This window comes from Manis javanica, chromosome 4 (genome assembly GCF_040802235.1).
Source record: "Manis javanica isolate MJ-LG chromosome 4, MJ_LKY, whole genome shotgun sequence".
Taxonomy (NCBI): domain Eukaryota; kingdom Metazoa; phylum Chordata; class Mammalia; order Pholidota; family Manidae; genus Manis; species Manis javanica.
In genome coordinates this window covers 164,512,891-164,524,651 of record NC_133159.1, presented here as the reverse complement: position 1 = coordinate 164,524,651, position 11,761 = coordinate 164,512,891, and the positions used below count along the sequence as shown (strand labels likewise).

The following is an 11,761-nucleotide window of genomic DNA, read 5'->3' as shown; positions in this document are numbered from 1 at the left end:
GTGGATTTCAAAATATACAGGGAAACCTGTTCTCTTAAATCTGACTTTGGGGGAAGTTGCCTTAATGTCTCTGGACCTTCCTTTCCTCATCTTTCTAGTGAGGCAATCTGATAAGGTTCTTTTCTGAGTTGTCTGAAAATAGCACATTCATACAGGAAAGCAGTCAAGGGCTTTACAAGTTTCACTCTGTATGTTAACAACCCAGGCTAAGGTTACTTCAAGGAACAGTGAATGAACAAATAAGCACTTGCAGTATCTGCCACCATGCCTTAAAATCAGTTTGAATTTACTGAGTTTACAGTATATTTGAAGGGATTATGGACATTCAGAAGGTATCATAAGACTTCAGAAAATTCTGTAATACCATTGAAGTAATTTGTTCCCCCTGAAAGAGTAGTAATACATAACCTGAAATATTAAAGGGCTACTTCAGATTCTAATGATTATGGCTAAAATGACTTATAAAGCTTTCATAGTAGAAATTTCTTTTTCAGCTTTTAAGTTTCTCTAGCCAAATCACGAGTGGAATCAGTTGCAGTTATTCCAACTGGTATGTGTTGCCCTGTTTCAGCTGCCTTGTTATAGCACAGTGTATGGTGGACACTTTCTCCCCTAGTTTGTCCCGCAGTTCTATTTCCCGGTGAAAAACTCCTCACTTTCCTAGATCTGGCCTCTTTACCAGCTGGCTTTCTTTGGGGAGCCATTTTCACAGAGATCTAAAGATCTCATCATGCAGTTACTGTTACCTGATTACAAATGGAAAATAGCAAGATATTTTTGACATGTGGATATAGGATTGCTGAACTTCCAAAGTTGACTTCCAAACTCCTTAGGTGCTGGGCAACATCACTTTTAGACTTCTGCTCGGCCTCGACCAGGCAGGGCTGCTGGGGTGAGGATCGGGCTGCTGAGGAAGGAAGGAAAGGGTGGATGCAGCAGCTGAAATAAGTCCTATAGAAGAGATGCTAGAAACCCTTCTAGGAATCCCAGAATATCCGGGATTGTAAGAGTATGGCAAGCCTTCGAATCCAATTACCTTCTATGGTACATGTTCTTTACATTCGCTGCTACTTTGTCTATCGCCATACACCTGCCAGTCTGTCATGGGTATGTACAGCAGACCTACCATATGAATCTTACCTTCCAGACAAGGTTTTTTGCAGGGGAATATATAGTTTTTGAATCACAGGAAGAAGGACAACTTTGGATACTGGCAATATTATTTTACTGAAAATCTGGAGTTGCACAAATAGTTCTTTAGAACATAAAACTAAATGGATTTATACATAACAATTACATTCAGCATTTATAAGAGGCAGTACAGAAATATGTTCTGCTTCTACATGATATAAATTGTATATAACACCATGATTTAAACAATTATATTAACTAGTGCGGTGAGATACATCTTACCCAGAATGTCTGATGTTTCCCACAATGAAGGGAAAAAATGCAGTTTCTATGGGCCATTGAGTTTCTTTTCATTTCTGAATTCATTTTAGTGGTAGTAGAAGGACAATCCTTTTCATTGAAGAAGTAGAAATCAAACTCAAAGGACTGTTCTGAACTCATCAAAAATGAAATTAGGCACATGTGCTTCAGCAACCTAAAAAATCAAAATAGTTTAATTATTCATGGTGTCATAATTCAGAACAAATTCAACATTTGCCACATGAAAATTAAAGAGATGAAGACCACCTTGGAGCAAGGTGTATCACAGGGAAGTGCTGGCCTCCCATGGGTGGAACACTCCTTAGAACCACCACCTTCTGTTTCTGGTGTTCCTCGTACTGGTGTCTTAATTTCTTGGCACTGCTGACATCTGAGGGGATGCTGTTCAGTTCCACCTGTCTCTACATGTGAGCTCCTTGGCTCGTAAAGGCCCTGGGATCGGCTAGGAATACACATGCCTCTGGGAAGTACGAAGGTTAGTCTCAGGTCACCTCACAGTTAATTGATGAATAACCTAGGCATAATAGCATGTCTGGCAAGTGACTCAGGCCAGAGGGGGAAGAGAGGAGGACCCTTAAAGGCATTCATTCCTTCACTGTTCTTAGGGGAAGCGCTGGGGGAAAGGGAGGTGAAGGATGGGGTGTAGAACGAGGTGATCTCCAAGTGCTGAAAATAGTTTTTTTTCTAAAAGCAGTGTTTCTTTTTTTTCTGATTATAAAGGTATTACCTAATTAGAGGAAATTCAGCAAAAACAGAGATTGAGTCTAGTCTCAGTCCCTTGGAGAATCTAAAATTGATAGTTACTTTGCTTTGAATTCCTTCAATTTATACACATATGTTTGCATGCACACACACCCTCAAAATTAGGATTGCATTATCTTGTGTCCTACTAAATCTTATGAACATCCTTGCAAACATATCTTGAACTTTTGCACCTATACCCAGCAGGTAGATTCCTAGCAGTGGAATTGCTGAGATTGGGAAAGTGTATTACAAAAGTTTTTTAATAGATAAGCCAAATTGCACACCCCAGAGGATAAGCAATTTACATTCCCATTGACAGTACTGAAAAGTCCTATTGCTCCAAACCCTTCTAAACATTGGGGGCCCAGCATTGTAGGTTTTATCAATCTGATGTGTTGAAACTAATTTCACAGGTATTTTGAATTGTGACCCTTGAATATAATAAGGTTGAACATCTTTACAAATTTACCAGCCATTTGTATTTCTTTTCCTGATAACTGCCTGTTAATAGCCTTTGCCTATTTTTTTCCTCTCTGTTAGATTGCTTATCTTTTCCTTATAGATCTAAAAGAACATCCTATAAATCAAGGAAACGGATCTTTGTTATTTTCCCTTTGTAATTTTCCCCCATTTTATTAAATCAAGAGACATTTGACAGAATTCTTTCATTACATTTGACATTTATAAGAGATCAAATCTCTAAATCTTTTCCTTTATGTTTCCTGCTTTCGGAATATATAGGAAATTCTGAGAGCTGAAAGTATTTGTCTAAAATTTCTGCTAATTTTTTTCATTTTTTATACTATCTGTAATTTATTTTGATACATGGAAAATATAAAAAGACAAACTTGCCTCTTATTTTTAACCACATATTGAACTAACTGTCCTGGCACTATTGACTAATATTCCCTTTCTCCCCTAATTTGAGATGCTACCTTTCCTTATATACTATTTTATGTACTGGTATTTGTTTCTAGGCTACATATTTTAGTTTCAACCCATCTATTGACTTTCATACCAGTACCACACTATTTTGTTTTTTGTAGTTTTATAATATATTTTAATATTTGATAGTTTTAATATCTTCTTTTTAAAAATTCTGCTTTAGCCTAAGTTCTGTGAAGTTTTAAAAAATGTTGTATTTTAAAATAACATTTTATTAATATTAATGATTATTAATGAAAAATTTTTATAATGGATTTTGATCATAATTACAATAAAACTATAAGCTAGGAAGAACAAATATTTGACTTCTCATTCAGAAACATGGACTTAAAAAGTTTTGTTTTTTTCCTAAAGTTTTTCAAATTGTTTTTAAATAACTTCTTGTAGATTATCCTTGTTAATTATTATCATTTCCTTGTTAATTTTGTGAATAGGATCTTATTTGTGGATTTACTTAGTACATCCTGTACTCAGCTTATTTTATAAACTCTCATGTTAGCACTTTTCCACATGATTCTGTTGGGCACTCAAGGTAGGCAATTACATCATTGATAAAGAATACACATTTGTCTTCTTTGCAAATACATTTACAATTTTTCATTTCTTATTTGTTTTGAACATGTTAGGTAGAAGGATAGATATAAGTGCGGTGGAGGGAGAATAAGGCCAGTAAAACCCACTAGAAGGGACTCAAAGAGTTAACCAGTTAAAACTAGAGAGCCAGAAAAGACTCACAGAGTTAATGGGTTAATCAGTTGAAGCTCCGAAGGCGGGGAGTAACTTGGAAAGCCCAAATATTTCCCAGGTAAAGAAAAGTATCTGAGCGCAGCCCATGTCTTCATTGTGTCAATTAGATCATGCCGTTGTAAGATTTACTTTAGTCTGCTAAAAGGCCTAGCTTACTATTTAACTTGACGTATATGCTATTTTTTCCTCCTCTGGCCCCTAATCAAGTAATCCTTAACCTGGGCAGGAGACAAGCATTATGATTAATTTAGCAAACAAGCCCAGATATAAACAGCATAGTAAAAACAGGAAAGATTCCATCTTAAAGTTAAGATTGCATTTTAAAACCCATGAAGTTAAGAAATAAGATTCTTAACTTATTCTTTAGGAAACAGACAATAACTCAGCCCACCTTGGAGGCAGGGCAGGCTGTCTTGATTGATATGGTCCCAGAGAGAACCTGCTATCCTGGGGAAGAACTGGATCAGTACACTGCTTGTGTTAATTTTGCAGAATTACCTAGAGAACTGATAATAGAAGAGAAGAAACTTAATGTCTCTCACCAAAGATAAATATCTTGAGACCACTTAACAAGTCTACACCCTGTAGCCTTTTGTCACATTCCTGAAAAATCCTTAAAAGGGAGAACCCCCAACCTTTCAGCATGCCTCCTCTCTGAGGACACCCACACTTTTTCTCAACCTTTCAGGCCTCCTTTTCTAGGTCACCCACACTTTCTCTCTTTAAATAAAACTTAAACCTTTTAGCACGCCTCTTCTCTGAGGTTGTCCACACTTTCCTTTCTCCAAGTGTGCATCTTTTTGCCTTAAATAAACTTCTCACTGCTCAAATTGTAATGTTTTGTCTCTGCGCTTTTCCAGTAGTGTCTTCGTTACTTTGCTATTTCATTCTAATACTCTGGATTTAAGCTCAAATCTTCACTCTGTCCTATTTCAGGTCAGTAGGGAGGGGCTGCTGAGAGCTCAGATCCAGGCTTGCAAATTACCATGGCCTGGGTGACCCGGATGAAACTGCAGCTATACTGTCATGTTTTTTAGTAGCCTGCCAGAAAGTCTCCTTTCTTTGCCTTGAGGAAGTTCACAGAATGTAATCTCACTCCATCCAGTGCTTTGCAGCTCCCCAAATCCTGGGGTGGTAGGGACTCAGTTCCCACACCCTGCAGATCCAAGTGGACACTGGATGCCAGCTGGCACTGGCTTAAGGAGTTAGCAGGGGATGGGTCCCATGCTGAGCAGCAGTTTACTGAACTTCTTTTATCACTCTGTTCTGTCATTCCCTGACACTCTTGCTTTAATCTATCCCTTCCTCATCTTGTACTGGGACTTCCCTGTGTCTCCAAAACAAACTCACAATAACTAAATAAAACTTTTCAACCTTTCTGGGAACCTCCTCTCTGAGGTCGCCTGCACTTTCTCTCTCTTTAAGTGCATAACTTTAAATAAAACTTTTATTCTGGTTCACTACTGTGTCTCTGCCCTTCAATTCTTTGTTGCAGCAGGGACAAGAACCAAGGAAAATATACAACTGCTCTCTTTAACAAACCTGTGCAACAAAAGTAGCACTGAAGTATCAGTACTGCTGCATGATCACTACAGTCCTGAGTTTAATAAGGATGCCACTAGTATTTCACTATTAAGTATGACATGGCAGTTAATTTTTAAAACATCATCTTTGGCTTTTGTTATAAACAAAGATGTTCAATTCCTAAGCTAATTTTTAAAAAATCGGCATGGCTGTTCAGCATCTATTGGAAGTCTTTTATATTTTAGTATCAAGCTTTCCACTTTCAGCTAAAACTTACCAAAGCAGACTCACTAGTAAGAAAGGAAAAGGGAAGAATATCTTAGAAGGTAAAAAGCAGTCTGTCATTTTTGGGAACAGTAGTATGGATGGTATAATTTTCGCCATGCTGTGAAAATAATCAAACTTGCTTGAGAACCATTACTGGGGAAAGGAAACAACCACACAATTACCTTTCTATCCCTGCCACTAAAGAAATTCTCTCCTGGACTGCCCATCCCAACTCCTGAACTGGGTGAGCTGCTGACAGGAGGAAGGTGGGGTAAAGAGGGAGAAGAGCAAGGAAGGTGCGTTAAACTGTCTCCTTGCAAAGCACTTACCAGGGAGGATGGGGAGTTTTAGAGCTGTGGGGCAGAGCCCCGGCAAGGGGCTCGGAGGCAGCCAAGGTGAGTGAGCTGCTGGACTCACTCCTAGCAAGTTCAAAGGGCCTTATAAAAAGGGCATCAACACTGTCTTTATCTGCTGCTTACCCTCCTGGGCAGTTTTGTGTACCGAACATAATCCTCCAGGAACAGAAGGGCACCCACAACATCTGCAGGCATCTCGGGTATTTTCTGGCTGTAACAAAGAACAGTCCGGATCAATGAACTGCTTTGCACATATCGGACCCTCAGCCAACATGCTGACAGACTAAATCAATGGCAGATTTCTAAATGAGGTCAGAGAAGAAACAAACCTATAGACCAACTTCTTGCTTCATAGCAAGTCATTATCTTGCGGGCACATCTTCAGCACATAACCTAGTGAAGTCCTCCCTGATACTCTGGGCAGGTGGCCTTTTCTCATGTTCTCATTAGCCTCAGGATCTTCTTCCACGCCTCTTAAACTTTCAGTTGCTTGTACGCTGGTTTCTTTGAGGGCTTGGGTCAAACCTGCATCTTCCTATGTCTAGCGTCTGAGATTGTGCCTGGCACATTACTGTATACTTAAGGGTATCAAATAAAATCAGCATCTAGCAATTTTCCACACGGGATCCCACTCAGTTTTCATTTGTATGACAACTGTATTGCCAAGCACTGTTCTAGAACTGGGAATGCCACAAAGTATACAATAGTCTTATGGAGTTTACACTCTTACTTTATATCAAAATGAATTTTTAACTGTTAAAACTATTTCCAATTTACATATCGGCATTCTCTAGTTAGCAAATGGTACCATAAGATGGTACTGTATTACTGATCTATTTCTCTAGTGACTTCTTGCTTTTGAAAGGGTTTACGAGTGATAACACCTGGAAAAGTTTCCACTGCTCTCCATCTGTCATTGTGTGACCACGGCTGTATTTATATTTGCTCTTCTTGGGACGAGGGGAAGGAGGCAGTGTCCATGCTTCTCAGGTGCCTTATGACCCTTCACTTAGCTGAATTGGAACCCGAGCTTCTGCTCTACTCCTATACCCCGACGGCCTCTCTCAGGGCTGCCACTATCATCCTGGACTAAGGCCACACTAAATCCTTTGCAGAAGGAAAAACAGAGGATGAAGGACCTGCCAGCTCTTGACAGATGGGGAGCACTGGCTGGGGGTGGCCAGGTGTGGAGCTGCTCTCTGACCACCTCATATGCCTGGACTGGAGTCCTTGGTCTCCTCTCCCTGGTCCCGAGCAGGTGCACCAGATTTTTAGGTGCCTACTGCTTTCCTCTGCAACTGACCTTTTCGTGATTATTACAATTTCATTTTGAGACTTCCCCTTCCTTCTGAGCTCTTCAATTGTTAAGAAAATCTACTCTTTGAAGCAAATTGGACCATATGTCCTAAAAAAAGAAAATTCCCTGTTTATTTGATGTTTAATCCATTCATTAAGATGGGGAAGAACTGGCCTGACTGAGGCTCATGGGAGAGAGATGTCAGGATTTAAAGATGATGCAAAATCATTCAGAGCCACTCCTATACAATGGACGTCAGATCTCAGCACTGCAGCCTTCGTTGTACTTTGCTCCCTAGGACTCAGAACGAAGGAGGATAGGAACTCCTCCACTCTAAGGGGAGGGCTGTATTTGGAATTTTGGTACAAGTTTGAGAGAACACTTTTAAGATGGCTGGTAACAAACTGGAACCCCTGATATGGAGCAGCTTCTGAGCCACTGCACCGCAGAACAGCTGGAGGGGCTTATCTTAAAAAGAGAGCTCTAGAAACTACAGCCAACTCGAAGAGCGCCGAGTGGTGCTGAGGAAGGAGGCGGCATTTATTCCGTCTCACCGCAAAGACTACAAACAGGCCCGTGTGTGAAATTTTCAGAGATGGGATGAAATTTTCCATTCACTGCAACCAGGAACTTTCTAACAATGAGAACGACTCTACCAGTGCTCTGTGTTGTCTGGAGAGGCAGAGAGTACCTCGTCCCTGCAGAGACTGGATGACCACCTGCCAGGGTCATCTGACAGCTTGTTCATGCCCTTGGTGGGAGGTAAATTCAATGGCCTCTGAAGTCATGTCTGATTAGCAGTGTCTTTAAGTTATATTGACAAAAATGACCAAGTGGTAATCTTCCACATTTTGAATATGTAACACAACAGGAAAATCTACTTAGCTGGGTTAACCCTTCAGGGTAAAAGAGAAGGAGGCTCAGGACCCATCGCCTCATGTAAATACATTTTTTTTTCTGTCCCAGAAAAGCCACATGGTGAGGAGGAGGGGAGAATTAAAGGCTTACAAGCTTTGTATCATGTGGAAACTTCTGTGTGATTCGTTACATTACACACCAATACTCAAACAATGTAATGGAGAAAGATATCTTTTCAACAAATGTCACTGAAACTGGATATCCCATGAAGAAAAAATAAGCCTTGACCCCTACTTCACATTGTACATAAAAAGTAATGAAATGGACCACAGATCTCAATGTTAAAGCTAAAACTACAAAGCTTCCGGAAAAAAAACTAGGAGAATATCTTCAGGACCTTGGGGTAAGCAAAGATTTCTTAGGACACAGAAAGGACTAATTGTGAAGGAAAAAATGGATACATTGGACATCATCAGCATTAAAAACTTCTGCTCATTAAAGTCATCAGTAAGAAAATGAAGAGGTAAGTCACAGTTCTTGAGAAAAAATACATAATTCATAAATCTAAGAAAGGATTTATATCTATAATATATAATTCCTATGACACTGTGAGAGAAAAGCAATCAACCTAATTTTAAAACAAGTGAAAGACTTGAACAGACACTTAACCAAGAAAGATATAAAGTCCAAAAAGCACATGAAAAAGTACTCAACATCAAGGAAAGGCAAATTAACTATGAGATGCCATATATACCCATTAGAATGGTTAAATATTAAAAGATGGACATTGACAAATGCTGATGGGTGTGTAATATGGTACGACTTTGGAAAAAGGATTGGCAGCTTATTCTAAAGTTAAACTGGTCAGACAGACCCCCCATATCCTACATTTGGGTTCTTGTGATGACTGGGAGATCTCTACTTAGATCAGGATGCCAAAACAAGTTATCCTGATTAACCCAACATAGGTTTTGGAAATTCTGAATTATTTAATGCCCACTGCATTGCCAGTACTCAGAACACTGAGGAATAATCCTTCCCAGGTAGAGAGCAATAGTTACGTTTACAACAAAAACTTCTATGAATGCAGCACCACAGATTCTTTCTTAAGACAGACCAAGGAAGGCATGCAATTCTTGAGAGTAATGCTCACAAGGTTAAATACATGTGTTCAGGGTATACAAACATGCTGATGTTTCTTCCTCAGTTCTACTGTTAATCTGATTCTCAAGTTACCACAGCAGACTAATCCATGAAAAGAACTATAGTCAGGTACAGATACATTTCTAAGACATTTAAAAGCTTTGTTTTATTTAAAGATCTGGCAATTCCATGGAATAGTGACATGCTTCCTGTGACATGCCTGATCTTAACCATATGTACAATGAAAGATATATTACCTAAGAATGACACCAGTAAATGACTAGCCTTTAATAAAAACAAGGTATGTTTATGCACTGACGAGCCATCATTATAAAGGATCATATATTCTTATGTAGTAATAACACAGGGACCACAGAGGGGGAGCATGGTTCTCTGAATCTTGAGATGAAACCTTAAATTCACCTTGGGATGGTTCTTTACATTGATTTTGACCAATATACAGAACAGGACTTAGCATCAGTTGAGCACTTGCTCTGTACCAGGTACTGTATCAGGCATTTAAAAAATCTGACCAGCCTGAGAGGTTCAGGAACTTGGCCAAAGTCACATAGGTGATTAAGTGGTGAATCCAGAATCCAAACACACATTTGTTCCCTCCCTCCTACAGCAAGTCCTGGGCTTTGCATTCTGTAGCACCAACAGGGGTTGCTATGAGAGCTATTTTTTCAAGAAACATTTTCATATGAGAGAGTAAGAACCTTACAGAGACTCTACATCTTTATCCTTAAAAGGTTTATGAAATAGCAAGGGAAATACTTCGAGGAAGAAATACACTTTGAAATTGCTGATTGAAAAAATAACATGGATACAACAAAACTAACAAACAAAAACCCAGATAAATACAGAGAACGAACTGGTGGTTGCCAGGAGGGTGAAGATGAAGGGATCAAAAGGAACAAACTTCCAGTTATAGAATAAATAAATCACGGGGATGAAGGCACAGCACGGGGAATCAGTCAGTAATACTGTAATGACTTGGTATGGTGACAGATGGGTGTCACGTAACTACCCTGACAGTGGTGAGCATTTTGTAATGTAATAAATTTGGGATTACTGTGTTGTACATCTGAAACTATTATAATATTATGTCAACTATACTTCAAAAAAAAATTACATGGTTACATTTACAGGAAAGCTCTTATAATGCTTTTAAGCTAAATTACACTCTACAGTGGGTTTTTTAAAACTCAGATAAAAAGTTTGGAGATGGGGAAGTACTTGGGAATCTATTAGAAAAGTGATTATAAAAGAGTTCAGGATAAACTGATTAATGACAAAACAATTAGGGTTATATTCCTGGACAGAAATACACTGGAAGTCTTGTTATCTGCTGTTTGTATTATTTTCGCATGTAATCAGATGTATCTTAAAGTCCTAGATATTCCTGTCTTAGTGTTCACTCCTGTATTGTTGCTGTACTGTTACTCTTCACACCACAGTTCCATATTCACCGTAGGCACATGACACTTGTTAAGTGGATAAGATATTAACCAAAAGAAGTTTCTTTTATATAAAATCAGCTGTTCATACATTAAAGAAAGGAGAGAAGCAAAGTTTCCACACATTTTACAAGTTGGATAATTAATCTGTTGGAAATTAAAGGTGGATTATACGTTGTTGCTATTAAATCCACTATCTACATTTCATGAAGGGATACATGTTTCAGAGGCCCAAAGACATGGATTTTATAAACATGCATTTAACTAAATGCATATGTGAATAGCACTCTATACAAAGATCTCATATGTGAATAGCACTCTATACAAGAGTTGTTTGGTTAGATTATTAACCTGTTATTACTTATTGGATAGAATAAATTCAATACAGAAAAGAATAAATGTCATACAGTACCTAGGTTTTTGTTGTACTGAAGTTTTGGCAACTGGGAGATCAAAAACAAAGTTGACAACTGGGAAATAGGGTAAGCACTTTGTTGTTATGTATATCTAAAAAGACAAAGGTAAGAAAAGTTATTGCACAATACTGCAGAACACATTTTCAAGTGGAAAGCTTCTATTTTATTTCAGTTTACTCTTCACACTACCTAAGACTAGAATGGTTCCATTGACTTACTGACTTCTGAGTTTTGTGTAACATCACTGACCTCCCAAACATAAATACCTATAAAATAATGAACCCTTCTGGGAAGGGAACAACTTTGCTTAGAGATTAGCAGTTACTTTCCCTCTGAATCCTCTTAATCCTCATAATCAGATTATGATTATGATTATAACAATGGGATGGGGACAAAGGGTGATGAGCAAGGGGGGGAAAGCCAGATGCCACAGTCAAGGCAAAGTGAGGGGAGGGCAGAGGCAGAAAGGAGGAGCGGCAGTCCACAGAGTAGTGAGCAGGAGTCCGTCATGAAAAGCGGGTGACGTCTCGGGCGCTGTTTGCTGACCCCTGG

General features: G+C 38.9%; 1 long non-coding RNA gene across 1 annotated transcript; it reads right to left on the bottom strand.

The window, feature by feature from the left end:
• Window positions 1-76: 76 nt before the first annotated feature.
• LOC140849299 (uncharacterized) lies at window positions 77-11,281 on the bottom strand. Its single transcript, XR_012131042.1, has 3 exons — window positions 11,206-11,281; window positions 6,159-6,246; window positions 77-1,606 (listed from the first exon to the last, which is right to left on the bottom strand). It is a non-coding gene; the product is annotated as an uncharacterized lncRNA (long non-coding RNA).
• Window positions 11,282-11,761: the final 480 nt, after the last annotated feature.